At 45.7% G+C, this 23846-nt stretch overlaps 1 protein-coding gene across 4 annotated transcripts in view; it reads right to left on the reverse strand.

The window, feature by feature from the left end:
• Nucleotides 1-23846, reverse strand: part of BMAL1 (basic helix-loop-helix ARNT like 1) — a 106619-nt gene that overhangs the window by 50642 nt on the left and 32131 nt on the right. For all 4 annotated transcript variants that reach the window (XM_079787732.1, XM_079787734.1, XM_079787731.1 and 1 more), the window contains exon 2: nt 22879-22951. The gene's annotated coding sequence lies outside the window, so the exon portion shown is untranslated. The remainder of the gene's footprint in view (nt 1-22878; nt 22952-23846) is intronic.

Genomic DNA, 23846 nt, shown 5'->3' on the forward strand with positions numbered 1-23846 from the left:
ACTGGGTCTCTCGGGCCCAGCCGCATACAGTAAAAGACTAGGACCTTGGAAATGACCAGGGGCAGGAAACAGGAGCAAAGGGGGAAGTTGGCTCCTTGAAAGTTGATGCAGAGGTGGGACACCCAGGGGGCATCCTCCATCATGAAATATTATTACTTTTATTGACTAAAAATGAAAAATGTTTTTAAAACTAGAAACTATTTTATTAACAAAAATATTACTAGACCGTATTAAAACTATAATACAAATACAAGAAAAATATAAAATTATCAAAGGAAAAGCTCAGCAGCCATTTTTGAAGTATTGGGAAACTGCTAATGTATATATTTTCAACCCTGAGAAGTCAAAAGCAGAAAAAAGTGGCTGGAGGTATCAAAAGATTAAGAAAAAAATGTATGCAGATGACACTGAGGACATTCTATGTACTGATTTCATTCTTTGCCACCTGGAAACACCTGGCAACATATTTAGCCACTGCCCAGGGTGGCTGGGAAGTCACTGGGCAGGAAGACAGACCATCTCTTCTCAGAGGGAATATGCTCAATAACCTAAAGGCTCTGGCTTTAGTCACTCGGGCTCCTGAGCTGCTAGGTCTGTGGGACCTGATTCCTCCCTCTCCGCCACCAACCTCATCTATAGCAGGTCCATGTCCCAGCACGTCACCATCCTTTACCCTTCAGTTGGCTGTCTGCCTGAAGCTAATTCCCACCACTTCTTCCTCCCCTGTAATCTCCCCTCTCCCACTGGCTCCTCTCTATGCTGACTGTGACAGCCTTAATTTAGACCCCGGTCACCCCCTCACATCCTCCTAAACCACTGGCCTCCAGCATTGCCCAGAGGTGAGTTTTCCAGTAGCTTTCACAATCCATCCTTCCTCATAAAGGTTTTTCTCGCTCCCTCTGCCCCCTCCCAACCTCAGAAAGAGAACTAATACCCAGGACATCAGACAAGAAAGAGACAGGTCCCAGTTTCTGTGTAAGCTCTAGTGCATTGACCCTGGCTGCCAGAGGGCTGCATGAGGAAGGATGCTGAGGGTCAGACAGTGATTACTCTTCTATCTGGAGCCATAGGATTGGAAACGGCAGCCCTAGTGCCACCCGCATGCTGTCCAGCACAGGGCAGAGCATTCCACTGAACTCACCTGTCCCTGGCCTGTGCCCCGGACTTTCACTTTTTTTGGTATTCCTGAGACATGTCCTCAATGATCCACTTTCCGGGCTCCTCCCAAACTGCCGTATTTACCTTCACTAATACCCACGGCTGCACTGTGCTTTCCCTCCCCTAGCACCCACCAAATGGGCTGCACCTTTCTCCATCAGAAGCTGCACAGCATCTATAACTCTTTTCCCAAGTGGGTCAGAGAGCAACTGAGTTTACCTTTGCCTTGGCATCCTAATACTCAGATGCCAAAATTCCGCATCCTCACCATCTCCCCCTCTCAACTAACCGTTTGTTGTACACATATAACTTGGTATACTTATACAAATGGTCATCATTCCACTGTCTTGATGCCTGAGACTGTGAACCCTGAAGGACAGAAATCAGACATGTTTAACTGACTGGCTCTTGAGCTCAGCAAAGCAAGGCACCATCAGAGAAAAGCCAGAGACTGAAGCCCCAGCCCAGCTCTGCCATGACTCGCTGTGGGGCCCTGGGCAAGTCGCTGTCTTCTCTGGGCTCAGCTTCCCCACCGATAGTAAGACTTACTTGAACAAGAAGGCCTCTGAAGTCTCATCCAGCTCTAACGCACTATGAGAACACAGGCCAAAAGCGCTGGATTCATGTCTTTTCATGACTACATGGCTAATAATCACTCAGGGCTGGGCTCAGTGAGATATCACAATACAGCTCCTTTGAGTGGCACGGAGCCGCCATTGTAATCAGTGAACAAGCCTGGAGAGGATATTTAGCGCTATGGAATGTGTGCTTGTATAGCTAAGTATAATGGACAATGAAGAATGATTTTATCTCCCTTCGGGAACATAAGTACACTATTCTATATTTATATCTTCCATCTCCTAATTTAGACAGTGTAGAACTTTTTCTGATCACTCACTTGCCAATAATTTCGCTCTACATCTAAATGAAGAATAGGAGTCATATAAGTTCACAGAGTGAATAGATGGTTGATTTACAGAGCCCCTGAAATGTGTGGCTGCAGGCTGAGGCTGGCAACCCCATAATTAGATATGGCATGCTCTGCGATGATGTATTTTTTACTGTTTTTTAATAACTCAGTTCTCCTTCTGGGATGAGGGGGAAAATGGAATTTGTTAAAAATAAATTGAGATTTAGTGGCTTTTCAGCCTTCTGCTGCTTGTTGCTCATAATATTCTATAAATAAAAGAAGCCCTGCCCTATAATGCACTGTAAACACCCACAGACACTCAGAGCCAAATTCTTCCAATTATGACCCTGTGCCAGTTGCCAAGCTACTGCAAGGACCTACTTGAAAGGCAGCCATCTAGGCCATTTCCTGATTAAGCTGCCCTGTAGCAAGGAATTGAGGCCTGCTGGCCCACTGCTCTGGCATTGTATCTAGTCTCAAATAATTGTTCCATGTTCTCGAAATTAAGCCCTTTCCTCGTGATCAAATTACAATTCAGAGGTAAGTGAAAACTAACTGTCCATCCATCCATCTATATGCCTGGGTCATGTGTGTGTGAGCATCCTGGGCTGTCACACATTGGGCTTAAACCAGACAGCAGAGGTGCATTCACAACAATGTCTTTAATTGCCCTGAGCAAATCAAGGTCAAACAAAAGTAGGTCAGCGATGGCATGACAAGTGAGTCAGAGGCAGCCTGCCCTTCTGCTCAATGGCTTCCCTCACTAATTGGTTTGGGTCACTGTGCCCAATGCAGCAGGCTAAAATGGTCATTTAAAAATCTATACTATCCCTCACAAGGGGCAGTGCAGTTGGCATTGGTGTCTAGCTGACTGCTTTGTGGCTCAGATGCCAATGCACAGGTTGGGCAGCTCAGCTTTCAGCAAGCCCTTAAAAAACTGCACACAGAGAAGCAGGAGACTGCAGTGTGCCACAGTCTCACTGAGAGAGAAATCGTTTCCAGCTCCTTAGACACCAGAATGCTCAAAGCAGGACCGGAACAAAATGGGCCCTGGCTAGAGACGAACCAGCCTCCCTCCCACCTGGAAGCCTTCATTCAGTGTCAGCTCAACTGGGGGAGTACTTGGGGTGGGTGTGAACCCATGGCTTGCCAAGAGGCCTTCTTCCAAAGGCCCCAACACAATTCCCAAGCCCTATGAGCTCAAAGTCTGAATGGGGAGCCAATTCGTAAACAAGTATCACCCAAAAGAGAACTGATATGTTCTCTGTGGTCAGATTTTCCAAGCTCAACACTGGTACCTATACTTATAGGGGCAGAATTGTTCAAAGAAGGAGTGTCCTGGAAAACTTGGAACCCGGGGGCCACAAAGTATGGAGCCTCCTCAGAGAGGCTCCTCTGGTGTCCGATCTAAAGTGGCCATTCCTATGATTCACACCCCACCTGTGGGTTCTGATTTGTTAATTTCTGAAATGACCTTGTTTCTTTATGTCTCCTCTGATTAGCATATGAGCATCATGAGAGCAGAGACCCTCTTCTATCTTGTTCTCCAGTGTTTCCAGAGCAACTAGACCAGTGACTGGCTCATAGTAGGTGCTCAATAAATATTCACTGAGTACACAAATCCATGTCAAACCTCAGGAGGAGCATCCTATGTCCCAATCCCCCTCAATCCTCACAGCAGTGTTATAAGGTGAAATCCTTCTCTCTCCTGTATAACGAGAATATCAAAGCCCAGAGAGGGTGCATGTTTTTCCCAGGCCCACACATCTAATGAGTTGATGGAGCAAGAATTCCAAGCCAGGCGTGAAGAGTTCTAATCCTGGCTTTGAAGTGAGCATCTGTTGCTTTTATAATTTAGGAAAAGCAAAAATGAAAAACTTCAGAGGAAAAACTACACATCAGAAAGAGCTTTATATCAAGTGATCTCATACATGAGATTCAGTTCCTGCACCACAAATCCCAGTGTCACGTCCACCTGCAGAGGCAGGGACTACAGCTGGAGCAGAGGGAAGGACTCGGGAGCCTCCTTTATGGAGGGTTCATTCCTGTATTTCAGTGGGACCCCAAAGGCCAGGCTGGGAGGGGAGAGCACATCAGCAGTGACACCCACATTCCTGTCGCTGTTGGAAGCAGCAGGCTTATTCCATGGTTTGCTGGAAAGATTCCCGGGAGAGGCCTACAAGCAAGTTAGAAGACTGGGGACTGAAGGTACTTGAAATTTGCCTTCTCCCAAGAATTTGCTTTCACCCATATTTTAAAAACTGAAATTTAAAAAAAAAAAAAAGGAAAGGAAAGAAAGCAGATTTCTTAGTATTAAAATTTCAAAAAATTTTAAATTGGAAGTAGAAATTTACATTTTTCTCAATTTAAAATGCTAAGCCCTTCTGAAGCTCAGTATATGCACCTTTATGATCTATGTATCACAATGACATTTTTATTATTCTGATATTTTGGAGGAAAAAACACAACCATCTCTCCTGTCTGTCTGCTAGATGCAAGGTATGATGGAATATATGTGCAAATCAGCAGGTTTGTCACAGCAAAATGGCCAGGCCCGTTTTAGTGTCTGAATACACATCTCAAATATGGGAAAGAAACAAAAACAGCAAATAGTATCAGTAAAATGGGTATTTCCAAATGCTACCAGGATGGCCTAACAACCTTTGAATACAATATCCTATAGAAACAGAAAACCCTTCCTGGTTACAAATGGTCATGAAGCTGGTTACAAATATGCTCCTGGTTATGAACGAGGAGCAGTGGGATGACAAAAGAGCACATAAGCTATCCCTCTGGATCTGAATTTCTCAACTGAAATCCGTAGGTGGCCTTTGGGGAAAATATCTCAAGAGAAATATTGGGCTTGTGAGTATTTACTGGTTGTATGTTTTTGGAGAGAGGCTTCATACATTTCACCAGATTTACAAAGTGATCTGAGACCCCAAAAGACAGAGACACCCACCAGCTCATTCTGCTGCTGCTCATTCTTTGGACAATCCTACTGACAAAAACAACTACATAGGAAGCCCCACTGGCTTTCACAGCAGGCAAGGTGACACTGACAACCAGGGAAAAGTGTCCCAGCTCTTGCCTGGACAGCCCCGCCATAGGGGAGAACTTGGTCAGTGACTGAGAAGAGGGCACTGGCGGGAAGGGACCAAGGAACTGCTGAGCCTTAGCTTGACCCCATTGCCCAGAGAGGAACAAATGACACAACCAGAAAGAGCAAGAGAGCAAACTGCGGGACCAGAAAGTCAATAGGCAAGATGCACTTGGGAGCAGCAGTGTGGGAAGAAGAAAAGACATGGGCTCTAGAGTGAGGCAGGGATATGTTCAAACCCTGGCTTCACCTACATACTAGCCATTGGCCTTGGATGAAGAAGATGATGATGAAGATGACAGCAGCTATGATGGCCTAGTGTAGCATACAACAAACAAATACTTATCCTATCTAATAAAGAGGGAATATGCTAATTGACTCTCATGCTGTCGCAAAGATGGCGGCACCCACAGCCAATAAGGAGGGAATATGCTAATTGACTGTCTCGCCCTCAAAGATGGCAGCGCCCCCAGCCACAAGATGGCGGTGCCCAGTACCCTCAGCCCCACCAGGGCACCTGCCTCTGGAGTCCCCCAGTCCCTTCAGCCCCCAGCTGCCCAGGGCCGGCCCGAGGCACAGGCAAGCCTCGGATGGCAGCTGCCCAGCCGCTCAGGGCTGGCCCGAGGTGCAGGTAAGCCTCAGATAGTGGCTGCCCAGCCGCCCAGAGCCGCCTGAGGCTTGACTGCCAGCAGTGGCAGCAGCAGGAGAGCTGTGATGGGGCATCGCCTTCCCCTGACTGCCGGGTCGTCTCCCAACGCTGAGGGCTCCTGGACTGTGAGAGGGGGCAGGCCGGGCTGAGGGACACCCCCCATCCAGTGCATGAATTTTCATGCACCAGGCCTCTAGTGTATTTATAAAACAACATGTTATTTTATTTAATTTTCAAAGCAACCCTATGAACCTTCTCTATATTATCTCCATTTTCTAGATCTGGGAAAAGAAGGTTAAAAGGATTAAGTAGCATAGCCAAGGTCCACAACTAGCTGGAATTCAAAACCAGGTCTGTTTGACTCCAAGTCCATGTTCTTAACTACTAAGCTCCACTATAGTGTGGGGCTTCAGCTTCCTCATCTGCAAAAACTCACCCCTGCAGGGTGTGAGGGTTAGATAGAATGCATGTAAAGTGCTTAACATGGCACCTGGCAAAGGGGAAGCTCAATAGTGTAGCTATTAATGTCATTTGGATGACATCTGGACCTTTGGAAGAGAGAGGGAGATGTGGGCGGTGGCATCTGGCTATACAGATGGTACGGCATTTCCCTTCACAGGGTGCAGCAAACAGGACTGGGAACACTGAACCAAGGTCTGGGGTGGTATACTCTTGGAGAGGGAGAGAGAGGGGACACCTCAGCAAGGTGGGCAAGAATGTGTTTACTCGAAGATGAAAGACTTTTCATTACAAAGGAGAGGACCAGGGACTTTTGAAAGAAGAAATAACTCAAGCTCAAGAAGAAAGTTCAAGAGGCAATAACAGACTGCATGCCTGGGCCTAGGCCAGGAATGGTACCCGACAGAGCATGAGATACCCGACAGAGCATGAGAGCTCCTGTGCATGTTAGTGGTAAGGGAGATGTTGAACTCAAGTTATCAGTAAACTGGTCTGAAACATGGGCAAAACCTAGGTATTCTTAAAAAAAAAAAAAAAAAGGAGCTTTTGTTGGAGCAAGTGTCCTTTGAAGTTATTATGGAAAAATGCACCACCACAATGACTCAGTGTGACCTGCAGTGTGTAAGGTCAAGGGACCATCTGCAGGAAGGAGTCAGGCTCACTGACACCACCACCTTGACTACATACTTAGAGAAGATTGAAGAGGGGGCTTCTATGGAGCAGCAGTCTCTCCTCAGAGGCCAGCAGCACTACTCAGGACGGGCTTCCTGGGACCGATGTCTGCCTGGGGAGAAACTCATCATGGAGTGTTGCCAGCCTCTCCTCAGATGAGCTAGTTCCCTCCTGCTTTTCTTAGAAAGAAATCACTCCACCAAGTTCTCCCAATAGGAACCAAAGATATTCAAAATGTTTCACATTCTGTCAGAGTCCCCTCTTCTCCATCTCCACAGCTCTACACAGGGCTCAGGAGCAATTCCCTGGACCATTTTAACGGCCTCTAACTAGTTCTGCTGCCTCCCCCTCTAGTCCAGCCCCCGCATGGCCACCAGCTGGCTTTCTAAAATAAAAGTGCTGACCACGCCACTCATCTCCTGAAAGATGTCTACTAGATTTGCACTGCCCACGGGATAAACACCAAAGTCTTAAATTGCATAAACTCATTCATTTTTGCATTCACCATCTACTGAATGATGATCACCTACTGTGTTCCAGGAGGCTCTGGTTTAGGCCCTGGAGAAAGAGTGGTAAATGAGACAGGTAAGACAATACCCCATCCTTACAGATTTACATTCTAGTAGAGTAACACAAACATATAACATTAAGTCAGGTAAAGGTGAGTGCTAATGAAGAAAAATAAAGCAGGGTATGAAGACAGAGTGATGGGGCAAGGGATGGGGTAAGATAGTCCTTGTTTAGATAGGTGAAAGAAAGATCACTTGAACAGAGACCAAAATGGAGTAAAGGTGAGCCAGGCAAAGACATTGGGGAAAAGTGGCCCAGAGAACAGCAAGTGCAAAGGCTCTGAGGCAAGAAACAGAGTGGTTGGAATGGAATGAGCAAAGTGGAGAGTGCTAAGAGATGAGACCAGGGAAGTAGGCGGGGCTGGCAGGCCATGGCGAAGAGTTCAGATTCTATTCCAAGGATTCTAGGAAATGACTGAAGAGTTCTGAGCAGGGAAGTGATGTGATCTTATCTACTTTTTAAGAGGTCACTCTGCCTGATTGTGTGAAGACTGAAGCAGCTAGGCCAGAGTGGAAATAGATGGGGTCATCTGGATGAGGGTAAGGAGGTGTGGTGGCTTTTAAGACATACTCTCATGGAACAACTATCAAGAATTGTGAAGAGATAATGTGAGGACTGAAGGAATGAGCAGGATTAAGAATGATGCCTACAGTTTGGGCCTGGGTAACCAAGTAAGTGGTGGTGCCACAAAATATGGGGGGGTCTGAGATGCCCTTTAAACATCAAAGTGTGGATGTTGAGTGGGCAATGGTAGGTAAGCTGTGGGCTTGGGAGAAAGGTCTGGACTTGTCAGTTTAAGGAAAACCACAGGGATGTGGCACTCAGGTCCTCATTTCTTGGCCCCAGCTCCAGACACGCATCTCCTCCAGGGCTCTCACTCTGCCCTGTGGCTCCTACTGCCTAGAATGTCTGCCTGGGCTTTTGTAGCATAGACTCCTACTCCTCTTTCTGTTTTAATTGTAAGAAGAAAATTTTTTTTCTTGTTTTAAGATACGGTACAGTTCTCAATGGGTCTTGAATCCTTAGTGAAATGGTGTATTAATTATGAAAAGACAAGTCTTTTCATTGGGTTTCTAAATGGAAAGGATTTGGTTTTTCTTTTCTCTTTCAAATATATTTATTGGGGGTCTACAGTATGCCATGCTTTGTCCTAAGTGACAGAGAAAGCAGAGGGTAGATTACAAATGACTAAATGATATTTGTCATTGGATTGACAATCATTTGGTCTATCTCTCCTACTCCTCTCTTAAGACTTGCTCAAAAGTCACCTCTTGTCTATGAGACCCCTCCTGATTCCCCATAAGAGAGCCACTTGACCCTCTCTTTTCCCATAGCACCCTGTTGCATGCTCTGATGATGTCACAAGCCCAAGTCTCACCACAATCTATTTGTACCTTTGCTCCCTGAGAGCTCCTTGAGGGCAGTGAGTGTAAGTCTATTCCTTTCTGTGTACCACCTAACATAAGGCCATGGTGAACATTTGCTAAATAAATGGAGTTCTCTCTGCAAAGAAGTGCAAAAGAAATTATATACATGTAAACTGACTCACACTGCAGCTGCTGTGTGCAAGGGGAAAATAAGGCGTTGCCACTGAAGCACTAATAAAGCTCAATGGGGTAGAACCGGATCTTACTTTGAGGAATTTCTTAACACAAAAGAGCTTCAAGAAATCTAAGAGTTGAGTATCTCAGGGTATTGGGAGGTATAACTGTACCTGGTAAAGGTGTTTTGGGTTTTACTGTGGAAACACCCAGCAAGTCCAAAGCCACAGCACTCAGGAGTTGGAGACAGAGGGAAGGACACCTGGAATTCTGACAGCGACCCTCGGGGGAGGTCCTATCTGCCCTCTTTGCAGATGTGGACAGTGAATATCAGAGAGGTTAGGTGATGTGCCCAGAGTCACAAAGCTGAGAAGACAGGAGCCAGGATTCACACTCAGGTCTTCTCGATACCAGTGCCTGTGTTCCTTCCAGCACATTCCACAGCCTCACTCTATGATATGAGGTCACATGGCGAGAAGGATCTTTAGGGACCACCTGGAGCCCAAACTGCACCAAGGAAATATAATTCTGTAGAGGGGTGTGATTTTCCCACTGTGACTGAGGAGTCATCATCAGAACCCAAGCCAGAAACTAAGTCTCTGAACCCTAGGAGCACTGGGCCCGTACTGCCTCCTATGGTCCTCACAGGGCAGAGACAAAGCAAAAGATAACATTTTAATGGTCTAACTTATCCGCTTTCAAGTACCTTAGAAATAAAAGTGAGAGGATGGGAAATTGTGTTTTTTATCATTTATTACTGGCTGTGTGATTCTGGGGCTCCATTGATCTGAGAAATGTGGTCACCTCACCAAGTGGGTTGGTTACAGAGCCAGTGGCAGGAAGTGAACTAACCAGTATGTGGCAGCTCTCTCATTCCTTCAGACAAGTTTTTGCTGCCCACCTACTATCTGCAAGACCCTGAGCAGAGGAAAAGGAAAAGAACCCTAGAGTTGAACTGTGGCTCCCCACTGTGTAATATTCAGTATAGTAACCTTTTTAAGCCTCAGTTTCTTCATCGATAAAAAAAAAAAATTAACAGTCCCTGTTTTACAAAATTGTTCTGGTAACTAAATGGGATGACACATAGCCCTGGTATATAAGAATGACTCAGTAAACACCAAGTGGCTGGTGGTTTACTCATCGCCAAGAAAGAAAAGGAACTTACTCATAGAAAAAGGGAATGGAACAAATTAGCTACACTAAAGCTCTTGTGAAAAACTTAGCAGAATAAAGTAGCATCACACTCTACAAATTTACTACAGCATAAAGAAATTCTTTAAAAAAATTTTTAGTGGCTGAGTATCTTAAGGTGAAGGAAGAGGCAGAATGTGAGAAAAGAGAGAGAGGATGAATTTGAATACACCACTGTATTGGTAAGAGTCAAGAGAAGTTCAAGTATATACATAAAAAATAATGCAACTTTATCACTAAAGGATAAAGTGGCCTATTAATTATATATGGTCCTACTTCTCTGTCAAGCTCCTATTCAACCTTCAATACCCTACTTGCTTCATGACTTCTTCCATTCCACTGCACCTAGAGGTTAATTAATCATCCCTCTACTAATTGATTCTTATTATTGAACATATTACACAACCTCTGCTCATTGGGCTCCTCTACCAAACACGGAACTCCTGAGAATATACATTGTATGATTCATCTCAGGGCTCATGCGGTGGCTTTCCCCCGGCTCCAGGATCCCCAGCCATCAGCTACCAGTTCGGGGAATCTCCAGAGGAGAAGTTTCTCTCTACAGCAGGAAAAAGAGAGAGGACTTACATTTATAAAGTGTCTGTTCTGTGCTGAACATCTCAGAGGCACCTTTGAATCTTAAATCATGTATTCCTCGAAATACCCCTATGAGGGAATTATCCCTATTTTTTAGAAGGGGGACCCTGAGTCTCAGAGAGGTGAATGAGGTTAACAGCCAAAGGTTTGTGCTCCTAGTGATGAGGCCAGGATTTGAACCTGGGTCTATCCAACTCTAGATCCCTGTTTTCACTAGACCAGACCATCCTGCCTGTGTCTAATGAAGCTGAAGGCATCCTAGGACGATATGTGGTCTGGGCATCAAATCTACTGTTAGATTAAGAAGTGAGGTCCATGTTAAGAAGCTTTGGCCAACACAGGACAACCTGTTAGCAAAAGCCAGACACCAGCTTAGAGAGGCAGAGAGGAGGCTCTGGAGCAGGTAGGATTCAAAGTTTCATATGCAGTTAGCAGGTGGTAAGCTAACCATCTCCAGAGACCTGTACTTTCCAAAGAGAAAAAGATATTCCAGACCAGCAGTTCTCAACCACGTGTAATCCGTTAAGGTTCCTCATCAAGAATTCACAGATCCTTCCCAAATGCTAAGGAAATGTTCTAAACATGACCGTAAATGCCAGTACTCTGAGGAGAAAGCTGTGGACGAAAGTCGCCACAGGAAATCTGGGAATGTCACTTCCCTTTCCGTTCTCCACCCTCAGCTCAGTGAAGGAAATATCCATGGTGTGCCGCAGACAAAAAGCCTCACAGTGGTCTGACTCCACTACCTGTGGAATCAGAAGACTGTGTCCATGGCACTGTCACTTACCAGCTGTGCGACATTCAGTGAGCCAGACCTTTGAACTCAAGTGTCCCCAGATATAAATAGAGAGGAGAGGGGAGTACCTTTTTTATAGGGAGGCCATAGGGATGCTATGAGAACATACACGTAGGAAGAACCTGGCATCTAGGTGCAAGGAGGTGATGTAGGGAACCCCTGGTACCTCACTACATCACCTGCCACCTCCCTCTCCCCAGATCTCTTGGGCCTGGCACTCCCTGGTGCAGCCATTTAGATGCTGACCCAGCCTTGGTGGGAAGGATGAAGCAGCCCTGGGAGAGCTGTGGGAAGGAAACTGATTTGGCTGTTATTCTCCAAAGGCTTCCTGGCACAAGGGAGATCTCTAGGTAAGTATTTAATAATTACATTGGTTACAGTAGTTGGGAAAATTTTTGTCACCTTTGGTGATATTCACCACCAAAATCAAGGTATGAAAACCATCTACCTTATTTTCCGGCATATAAGACGACTTTTTAACCCAGGAAAATCTTCTATACGCCCAGTCGTCTTATACGCCGGAAAATACGGTAATTACATCTCTAGCTTTATGTATTTTGAATGCTCTTCTAAGATAAATGTATCATTTTGATGGCATATCTGTGAATTTTTAAAGTTTACTTTTTTTAATACATGTTTAAGCAAAAACTAAATTATTGGATTAATAATGGGACACTCTTGGGAGGAGTATGAATTGGTACCGCCTTTTTGGAGGTCAATTAGGCAATACTGGTTTAAAATTTAAATGACAAACTATTTAAGCCCAAAGTCCCACTTCTAGGTATCTATAGCACAGAAAATCTCATGCAAAAATTCACAGGTTTGTGCTACAATGTCCACAGCAGCCATGGTGGCAATGGCAAAAGATCAGAAACAACCTGGGTGTCTACCAATACAGGAATGAGTAAATAAATATAAATACCATGGAGTACAGCTGTTAAAAATAATGAGGCATGTTTATCTACACATGTTGAGTTGAAGATATAATACAGGAGTTGGAAGTTGGCTATAAGAAGGAAAGCTGCGGAACAGTATGCATAAGTTCTGTTTTTACAGAACACAAGTAAAAACCAGTATGTTGGGGGTTAGGGCAAAGGAGACAGGGATTGAGGGGTGGGGGGTGGGCCATAAGCAAATGAAAATGTCCAGAAGTGTACTCAACAAAGTCTCAAAGGTGCCTATCTTTGGGGAGATTGGGAAGAGGTCACAGAAGACTTTCTTCCTTTAAGTTAATGCACATCAGTGTTGTCTGAATTTATTATAAGTGTGTATTCTTTCATGATGACAAAAGCAAAAAAATGTACAAGCTCAGAGGATAATAGTTTTTTAACTGTCAGTGTTGGCAAGGACTCCCCTAAAGTAGCCACTGTGGGATGCAGCACCTCCTCCCCATCTCTGCAGGTGGCCACCAGTGCCCGGGTCCTCACTGGCTGGAAGGAGAGGAGGGAGGGACCTGCCTAAAAAACAGCCATGAAGGGGATGGTATCCAGGAGGGAGAATCTCAGACTCCTCACCTATTTCAATAAGGATTCTGCCAAATTAAGACCATTTCAACCAGATGGCTAATAAAAAGGGCTAAGTGTCTTTAACTGTTCAAATTTACAACATCATAAATTACTGAATTAAAGCATGCACTTATTTTCAACCTCCCTTAAATAGAGGCAATCAAAATTTATATCCTGCATTACCCAACATTTTATGTTGACTTATAAATCTTGCTGAGGACTTCTTAAAAATTGTTAATGAGAAATTCCCACAGGGAGGAGAGAAGGTGACTCTACTAAACCCAAAAGGGCCTACATAAAACACCATAATGGCCCCTTGGGTTATCATAAAAAGGACAACTTAGTGAGTGAAATAACCTTCCTCTCTGTGATCAAAGTTGCTAGTGAATATGTTCTAAATTAATGCACAGTGTCTAAGAGGTGCTGGCTACATTTAACACACTCGATGACCTTCAGGCCAGGTAAAAGTGCAGCAGCTGGGTGGGGCAGGGCAAACTAGAGAAGCAAGTTCCTGAGGAGGGGCCACTCCTCAGCAGGGCTGTGAGGGAGGATGGACCCAGTGCCACCGCATCTTCGATTTTTCATGAAGACCTGGAAATCCAGATGTCTAGACAATACCTACCAACTTCTAAACATTAGTCACTAATTTTAAAGTTTTAAGACATTGTGAGCATGGACAAAATACATCTCCAGGCCAGATGCAGACAATGAGTAGAGTTTTCAACCTCTGCTTAAAAGTATTTACATTTCAATAATAGATAATTTTAGAAAGATGGGTGAGGCAAAGATACAGTATAGAATGGAGATAAAGACAAGAACAGTTTATCTTAAAAAGGTATTTCTAACATTGAGACAACAATGGTAGTTGTCTATATCAAATATCAAATTCTGAATAAATCATTTAAATTGATTCAGCTATACTAGGCACAAAGTTCTGAGAGGGGAATTTCTCAGGTCCAGAGAGAAGTCCTACAATTTACTGTCAATGAACCTATAAGAACTTACTATACTACTATGTATTAAGTATTTATCATTAAACATTTAAAATACTAACAGTGCCCATGAAACACTTCTCTGTGCCAGGTGCTATTCAGATCACCAAGGTGGGTCACACAGCCTCTGGGCAAGATTCCAAAGGCCTATCTGAAAAATCTCCCTCCAAAACAAAAAGCAAAACAACAACAAACTTAAGTCTCAACGTCATAAAACTGTGCTCATTTTCTCCAAAGCCAAAATGATAACAGCTTTTTGTGCTAATAATAATATTTCACATAATTTGCAACTCACAACGTGCTTTTCTTACACCCTCACTCCTCACAGCCTATACTAGTAACTGTGCATTCAGACTCTATATCTCATCCAAAGTCTTCTTACAATTATTATTAACAACACAACTTTTTAAAAACAACAGTAATGGAGCCCTAGCTGGTTTGGCTCAGTAGATAGAGCATCAGCCTGCCGACTGAAGGGTTCCGGGTTTGATTACAGTCAAGGGCACATGCCTGGGTTGCGGGCTCCATCCCCAGTAGGGGGCATGCAGGAGGCAGCCAATCAATGATTCTCTCTCATCATTGATGTTTTATCTCTCCCTCTCCCTTCCTCTCTGAAATCAATAAAAATATATTAAAAATAAATAAGTAAAAACAACAGTAATGGTAACAGATATTTGGTGTTTTCTCCATGTCTGGTACAATACTAAGCACGTTTTTGTTTCACCCTCACAAGAACCTCATAAAGGTGATTACTATTATCACCACCCCAGTTGACAGGTGAGGAAACGGAGGCTTAGAGAGCTTGTGTGGTGTGTCTCAAGTCACATCCCTAGCAGGCACAGAGTTGACATTCTGAAGCAGGTCCCACTGAGACCGGTGTGATGAGTGCCCTTATTTAAAGGCATGCTTGTGGTGGAGGCAGCTGCCCTCCAAGCCCATCTCAGTTTGCAGCCAGTAAATGCCCTGAAGGCGCAGGGAGGCTAAGGTCCTCCTCTGCTCCTCCCCCATGCCCCTTTCCCCACTTGGTCAGAAGCCATTTTTTTTTTTTTTTTTTTTGCCTGCTCAAAACCAGTGTCACTCGGAGCTCAGCCAGCCTGGCCCTAGAGGACTCTGGAGGCCCAGCAAGGTCCCCCTGGAGGACCCGGCTTCTCGGCAGCAAAGCAAAGTAGTCAGTCCCCTGCCCAGCCTGCTGGAGTCTAGACAGGGCTTTCACATCACTGTTGCCTGAACGGGGTCTCGGAAGAAGGTCCTGGCAGTTACAACAACCCCATGAAATGGTGGCCAAGGTACCAAGGTGGGGGTGGGGGGCAGAGGAGGCACCTTTGGCTTGGGAGAGGAGAAAAGGTTTATTTAGCCATCAGTATAAACTATCTAATATTCAATGTGCCACATTAGACCCCCAAGAGAGGGAGAACTGGTCTCTAATGCATACAGGGTTAAATTATCCAAGTAAAACAATAAGCAAGAAACACACACACACACACACACACACACACACACACACTCACTCATCAGCACAGGCCCACGTGCACACAGACTGCATCATGGATCAGCCACTCTTATGTCCACCCTCACCTCTTCTGTAGACCTCTCAGCCTGACTGTACAGCCTGTCTGCCATATCACAGTGACCACACTAGGAAAGACAAGGAGGTCATGACGACACATGGTGGCCAGAGCCATCCCTCTGAGTGTGTCCCAGTCCAGAGGAGCAAAGGAAAGGCTAGCTCTGTCCTGGGAGGAGAAAGGGGTCACTTCCTTACAAAGGGACGGCGCAGGGTTGGCAAGGTGGAGAGAAGAACAGGAGAGTATGCAGAAGAACAGACCTGTCCAGGCATAGATGCTTCCTTAGCACAGCTGGCCCTGATGCGGAAACAGGAGGTGAGGGTGCAATCTAAAATGTGGGGGCCCTGGAGAACCCCTTTCATGTTCATAGCCCAGACTCCCATGATGTAAGTGGCTGTCTGGCCAGTTAGGCCGGCTGTCAGTCAACTCTTTGGTCAGGCTTCTGCTATCATTGGGCTGATGGGGGCTGCCCAGTGGGGAACAAGGATTCACTAATCTAGAATGACATAAATCAATGGAAAATGTGAATAGTGGGTAATGGGCTACTGGAATGTGTGGCAGAGGGACTGTGGGGAATGGAAGAATGGGTAAGAACACCTACCCATTCAGGCACTGGGGCCAAAGCCCTGCTCACATGTCCTCAATTGATCTGGACCTGAATTTCCTTGAATGCCATCTCTGGGATAATAATGATAACACTTACCTCAGCCAAACCTGCTGAGCCCTAATACTAAGTGGTTACCCACCAAGCACTCTGACAGTGCTGGCCACAGGGTAAGCAATCACTAGGTAGTATAAAAAGATAATGGTAATAGTGATGATAAGACCTTATCAGGGAGGTGGAAAAGGCTTCCCAATAAGGGGTACATCGGCTGGTATCTGAAGGGCAAATAGTCATGAACTAGGCATATCAGAAAGAAAATGCATTCCATATGGAGGGGACCAGCTTATGGAAAGTCCCTCAAAGGGAAATTTGCATAAGTATTTCCAGGCAAGGATAGCCATCCCAATGCCTGCTGGAGCAGCACCCTGGTCAGCAGAACACCTCTGCTTTAAAACGGCTTCTTCTTTTAGAAAGTCCTCCCAGATTACGGTGAACCTCCAATAAAAGCTGCATTCTCAGCGCAGTTTCCCAGGTCTGTGGCAGAACTAGGAAGCATCAAGCTGAAGGCCCCAAATGGAAACATGAGAATGTATTGTCTGTCTCGTAGGTGCATTGTGCCAGCACCCATGGGGAACCCAGTCATGGACTGGCATCCCTGGGGCCAGAACCTATGCCTCGGTATCACTGAGGATTGAGTGAAGATAAAGAGGCCCTTGGGCACTTCCACAGAGGACCACTCACTATCCTCACCCCCGAGACAGAAAAGCATTCTCAGCTGAGCTGTGGGAGCAAAGCTGTCAGCTGTTAACAAGAATTATTTTCGCTAATTTGGAAAATTTGGGATTCATCCAGGCTGAAGCTGGGCAGACCTCATTCCTAAGCATTTCTTGATAGATTATTTTTCATTTTGAATTGCTATTACTATCCCATCAATAGCAGGAGTTGTGGTTGTTTTGTCTTTGTCAGCAATAAAGAATACAGAGAGGGTTCAGTTCCCTAGGCCTCGGGATGCTGGGAGACACAACAAACAGCCACAAACCCAAGCCCAGAACAACCTATGCTGCACTCAAAACAGAAGAAGGGACCCCACCAAACTCAATGGCCAATGAGCCTCCAATTTCATATACATCTGTTCATGTTATAAATCTGCTGTTTGGCTGCACAAACAGACGTGACTATTCTCACTCTTTTACAAACATTTCCTGAGCCAGGTGAACTGTGCTGGCACTGAGAACCAGAGATTGTGTGTGTGTGTGTGTGTGTGTGTGTGTGTGTGTGTGTGTGTGTGTGTGGTCCCCACCCTGAAGGAGCTCAGTTTACTGAACATAACAGATAATAAGTAAATCAACAGTTATGCTGATAAATGCTCTGGGAGAGAGAAATGCAGGGTGTTCTGGAACCAGGAGGAAGGTCATATCCAGGTCACTAAGAAGTGCAGGGTGGGGAAGGAAGGTGTCTGGATAATGGAAATTTGATTGAGTTACCAAAATGGGGAGCAGGGGTGGGTCACTCCTAGGAGAGGGCCTAGCAACGGCAAAGGCACCAGGAGGTACAGGCTGTTGGACGGTTGGACTGAGGTTAGAAATATGGGTTAGAGAAAAAGTGAGATGAGGAAGGTTGCCCAGGGCCAGATTATGAAAGAACTGCAGGCCTGCTGATGGGACTTGGGTTTTCTTCTAGAAGCAATAAGAAGCCCTTGGAGAGTTTTAAGCAGAAGAAAGCCATGGACAGATTTGTGAATTAGAAATATCTTGCTGATAGAAGTATGAGAGTGGCACGAGGGAGGACAAAGATGGACACAGGAAGACCAATGAAAAGGCTGTTTAAAAAAATTCCCTTCGATGAGTCCCAAAATAAAGGAGTGAAGAAGGAGAAGGCGTGAGGTGACAAATTTGAGAGACGGTCTCCACAGGACGTGGCAACTGATGGGTGATGACAGTTAAGGAAAAGGACAAAGCCAAGAATGACTCCTACAGTAGACGGAACTGAGGGGGCGTAGTCCCACCCAAGGCAGGCAACAGACACACAGAGAGAGACACATTTGCCACCAGCGGAGGGATGAGTTTGAGGTACCTGCAGGGCCACAGCTACGAGTGAGGGTTGGGAGGGGGTTTGGGGCTGAATATGTAGATGTGGGTGACTCCCAGATAGAGGAAGCAGTAGAGGAGCTCACCTGGGGAGAACACTTAGGGTGGCATGAAAGGAACCAAGCAAAACCTTATTAAGCTAAGGACAAAGAAAAGAAAACTGGCAAAGCAGACTGCAGAGGCTAAGGTCTGGAGGACAAGGAGATGGCAGGCCAGATAAGGAGTGAGCAGACCGAGGAGGGGAAGGGAGCACTTAGCATGGCCAGAGACACGAGGTTTGGAGGGAGCCCTGCTGAGGGAACAGTTAGCTGGGTGCTAACCACCACAGCCAAGCAAAAGAATTAAACCTCAGTAGCATTATTATGACATTTTCCCCCCAAAAGCCTCATTATCTCACTTCATTTCTTGGTGAGGACTTCCTGATGACCCTAACTAAACTGTCAGCCCATTACCCTCCACTCCCTCTCTCACTTTATTTCACTTCAGAGCATTACCATGCTGCCTGCCCTTGCACTACTATGCATCTCATACCTCTAGGCTGTCTGACTGCCCCACTAGGACATCTGCCTAATGAGGACAGAGCACTTGTCTGGTGTCATTTCTATAACCACAGTACCGAGAGCACCTTGTCCCAAGTTGTCTGGCTCATTAGAAGCAACAAATATTTAGTGAGCACATACTACATGTCTGATACCATGTAGATGCTGGGGGCACAGATGCAAACAAGACAAAACAGGGCCCTGCCCTTGGAGCTTGAAGGTGGAGGTGAGCAGAGAGAAATGCCAAGTATCGAAACAGAAAGTAGATTATAATTGCGCAGAGCTAGGACCGAAATCCCACTGACATGCTTCCTTTCCAAGACCAGGGCTGCCGCCTTCTCCAACTAAAGGAAAACGGTATCTGGTGAAACAGTTAAAATAAGTGTGAAGTTTGGGCTTTGTCTCTTCCAGAGATCCCACACTTCTTCCACCCATTTAGTAGGTGCCTAGGAAGTGGAAACACCCACTAGAGTCTCTGAATATTTAACCGGAAGAGCTCAATCTGTCTCTAGTACTTCTATGTAAGTAGGAGGAGAAATTCTGACTTAGATGGGAGAAAACAGGGAGCAGCATAAACCAGGGGTCAGATAGAACTGGGTTCAAATCCCCTATAACCTTGGGAAGGTTACTCAACCTATGATTGGATTTCCTTATTGCTGAAATGGAAATACTACTTCCCACGTCACAGGCTGTTGCAAAGATAAAGTGACAGCTAGAGAGTACTCAGCACTGTACCTGGTACACAGTGAGTGTCCCATAAATGGTGACTCTAAACCAGTTACACATGTTGCTTTTATTACTCTCTTTTAATTGCTATATTTACATAAACCAAACCACAAATGACTTAGAATTCAAACCAAAGAAGGTGCATTTGAAATAATCAGAGCATAAATTGATATCTAGTTGAATGAGTTAAAGAATTACTTCAAATTACCATATCTGAGCAGACTCTGCAGTAAGAAGTTGTATTCCGATTTCTTGGTCCTCTAAACTTAGGCAAATGTAAGTATTTCCCCAACAGATCGCATCTTGTCTCATGGCAAGAGTCCAAACACGACTGGATTTTGCAGTGCAAGTTGTGGCAGAGCTATGCACACCACACCTCAAAGGGAGCCTAAGAACACAATGCAAGCCCAATGTACACACAAACTCCCAAACACAGCTTGGTTCCAGAGAAGGAAGTGAGAACTGGTCCCAGCATGCTTTACCTGCCTCAAAGCTAAAGAACAGGTTATTTAGACATGCAAATACTGAAATCTTATGTGTCTCCCTTCTTTTACCACCCAAAATCTATGAGTGGTCCACTTTACTAATTCTTTATTCCTTATTTCTGTGCAACCCTGTGCAACTTGGCTTCCTTCCACTTCTTCCTCTCCTCGGCCCCCCTCCTGGCATCACATATCTCAAGGCCATCTGTAACCACCTTGTCACAAATTTGGTGCCCTTCTTTCAGGTCCTTTCTCCCTGGTCCTTTTCCCTTCCTGGGACTCCCACCTTCCTAGCTCTGGTTCTTTTCTACCTTCTTCTTTCCATCCCAGAGTTGTGTGCATTCCCCAAGGCTCAGGCCTCTGTTCATCATGGGAGAACTTATTTAAACCGATGGCTCCTGTTCTATATCTCCAGGCTTACCCTCTAAGTCCAGGCTTTAGCCCTATTTTTCCAGTTGTCTATGAACCACTGTCATTTTGAATTCAATGTATCTAAAACCAGACATATCAACCACGCTTCTTCACACCCGATGTCCACATTTCTGTCAATGGTACCGCTGTAAAGTCCCAAGTTTAAATTTTTATCTTTGGCTTCTATCTTTAAGAAGCCTGAAAATCCTATGGTTCTCCCTTTGCAATCTCTCTTCGATTGGTCCTTTGCTCTCATTCTAACCACTCTTAACCACATGACCTCATGCCTGGATCGCTTTGACTGCCTTTGAATAGGGCTCATGCTTCTTGTCCAGGTATCAGATGAACGTTCCTAACATGTCACGTCTGCCATTTCACTTCTTTGCCCAAAATAACGTCAACAGTTCCCCACTGCCTATAGGAAAAAGACCAAATGTGTTAGACTGGCATTTAGGGATTAGAAAAGGAGTGGGCAAACTATAGCCCACAGACCAAATCTAACCCATTACCTAGTCTATAAATAAAGCTTTATTGCAGGGGTGGGGAACATCTGGCCTGCGGGCCATATAAGACCTGCAAAACCATTTGGTCTGGCCCTACCAAGACATTGGGTGAGTTAATTATTTGACCAAATATAGCAGGTTAATTGTTTTTGTTGTTAATCCTCACCCAAAGATACCTTTCCATTAATTTTTAGAGAGAATGGAAGGGAGGAAGAGAGGCAGAAAAAGAGAAACATCGATGTGAAAGAGACACATTGATTGGTTGCTTCCCACATGCTCCCTGACCATGGCCGAGGATTGAGCCTGCAACCGAGGTACATGCCCTCATCCAGAATGGAACCTGGGACTCTTCAGTCTGAGGGCCAATGCTCTATCCACTAGGCCAAACTGGCCAGAGCTAGCAGGCTAATTTTTAAGTTGACAATTTCATATGGCCCAGAATCTATCTGTATAATAGAGGAATACGAAAATTAGCTGGGACACCATAACGTCACAACCAAACATCAGGGACCTGAGGCTGCATGGCGCCTGGCCGGGGCGAGGGACCTCAGGCCATGCCCCTCGCCTGGTGGGGCTTGACAGTAACCTCAGGCCATGCGCCCCGCCCCAGCGCCAGGCTGGGAGACCTCAGGTCGCACCCCCCACCCTGGCGCTAGGCCCGGAAGACCTCAGGCTGTGCACCCCACCCCTGCGCTGGGCCGGGGGACTCAGGCTGCACCCCCTGCCCGGCGAGCTGATGGGGGACCTCAGGCCGTACCCCCCACCCGGCAGGGCTTGATGGGGACCTCAGGCTGCACCCCCTGCGCCAGCGCTGGGCTGGGGGACCTCAGGCCGTGCCTCCTTCCCAGCAGGGCTTGACAGGGGACCTCAGGCCATGCTGCCCATCCCTGGAGTCAGGCCAGGGGACCTGAGGCTGCATTCCCCGCCCAGAGGGGCTTGACGGAGATGGGGCTGGCCAGGTCTGGGTCTCCTGCGTTTTCAAAGCGAGTGCAGGTGGTAGGCAGGGACTTCACTCTAGGTCCCGTGGCGCGCCCCAGACTCTGACAGGAGGGAGGTTTTCATATACATTTTACCAATTTTCTTTCATCTATGACACTTCTATTATAGAGAAAGGGCAAATAGCAATATTAAAGTATTTCCTCTAATTAATTCCCTTTTAATGTGCACGAATTTCGTGCACCGGGCCACTAGTGATATTATAAATATCAAAATGGCTATTGGCAAAAAAAAAGTTCCCCACCCCTGCTTTATTGGAATACAGCCACACCCACTATTTATATATTATCTATGGTTGCTTTCATGCTACAATGGCAGAGTTGAGTAGCTATGACAGAGACCACATGGCCTATGAAGCCAAAAATATTTACCATTTCATCCTTTACAGAAAAGTTTGATGACCCTGGTCTAGAATAATCAAACACCAGCAGATCATGTCAAATTTCTTGCCCATGACTCCTCTGGATGAAGTTTTTGCTTCTATGGGTCTACTGCTGAGACCACTTTCACTGTGTCTTACACCCACTGTCTCAAGCCCAAAAAGCTTATTTCTCTCCTCCCTGGACTTCTTCCTTCAAACAGAGCCAAAGTTCCACCTCTCCATGAAGCCATCTGCATCCATCCCCTGCCTCCCCGGATGGCCTCCTCTGGCCCCCTCTCTGCAGCTCCCACAGAAGCCTATACTGACACTCCATTTCTGTGGCTCTATTCCACCTCGACTACAGGCTTCTCCAGGGTCCAGGCTTGGTAACTTCCACAGAGCACCAATGAGAACTACTGATCCTTGAGAGCATCATTTTGTAAGAAGGCATCAGACAAACTTACCAATGGAGGCCTGGGATTCCACATTTGAAAAGGTAAGCTTGGGTCCAAAAGTATGCACTCTAGCCAGCACCACCTATGAAATAAGCCAATGAAATAAGAGTTTAGCTTTAAAAGAGAATATTTATACACTATCTTTAAACTTAGAACTCCCAATAAGTTTTGATTTACCTTCCTCCCAGGATGCCCATCTCTGCTTCTCTGCCTAGAAAATGCTGCTTATCCTTCAAATCCACTGAACAGTCCTTCCCTGGAAGCCTCCCCAGGGTCCCAGGCAGGCCAGGCACACCCTCCTCCCAGCTCCCATGGAGCTCAGGTGAGATGTTTATGGCAACACTCTGGCACAATGTAGCATAATTTCTTATTTAGGAATGGGATTTCTTACACTGTAGGCTTATCAAGAAAAGAGATTTAGTAAATTCATTCCTTCCCTTTCCCCCACTTGCCTAGCACACTACGGGCATTTAGACAGTCCTCAATAAATATTTGTAAAATGGGTGGAAAAATAACCTACTCAATTCATTAACACACGCCTGAGTATCTAACATTCTGCTAGCCTGCAATTTTTACCATACAGATGCATGCCTCAATCCCACTGCTTTTAATAGGCAATGGTTTAACGGGAAGAATTAATGAGATTAATCTTCTATGCACACCTTTGGAATGACACTCCCTTGGGCAGAAACCTCCAGAGGCTCCCAGAATCTAAGAAGGCAAGCCCAATTCTAGAGCCAGGCTGCCAGGCCTGCACCAACTAGCCCAGCCTGATTCTGCAAGCTCAGCTTGCATAGTCTCCCTCCATGAGCCCTACGAACCAGACAAAAAGGACTGATAGCCAGTCCCTTGCCACTGGCTGGAGGTCTTCCTCGCTTCTCTCCACATAATGTCCTTCTACGGAAATGCGATCCATTCCAAACATCATATTCCCAACCACCAAGTCATGGGATGGGGGAAGGGGGTGCATGGAGATA

Source organism: Cnephaeus nilssonii (genome assembly GCF_951640355.1).
Source record: "Cnephaeus nilssonii genome assembly, chromosome: 13".
Lineage (NCBI taxonomy): Eukaryota > Metazoa > Chordata > Mammalia > Chiroptera > Vespertilionidae > Cnephaeus > Cnephaeus nilssonii.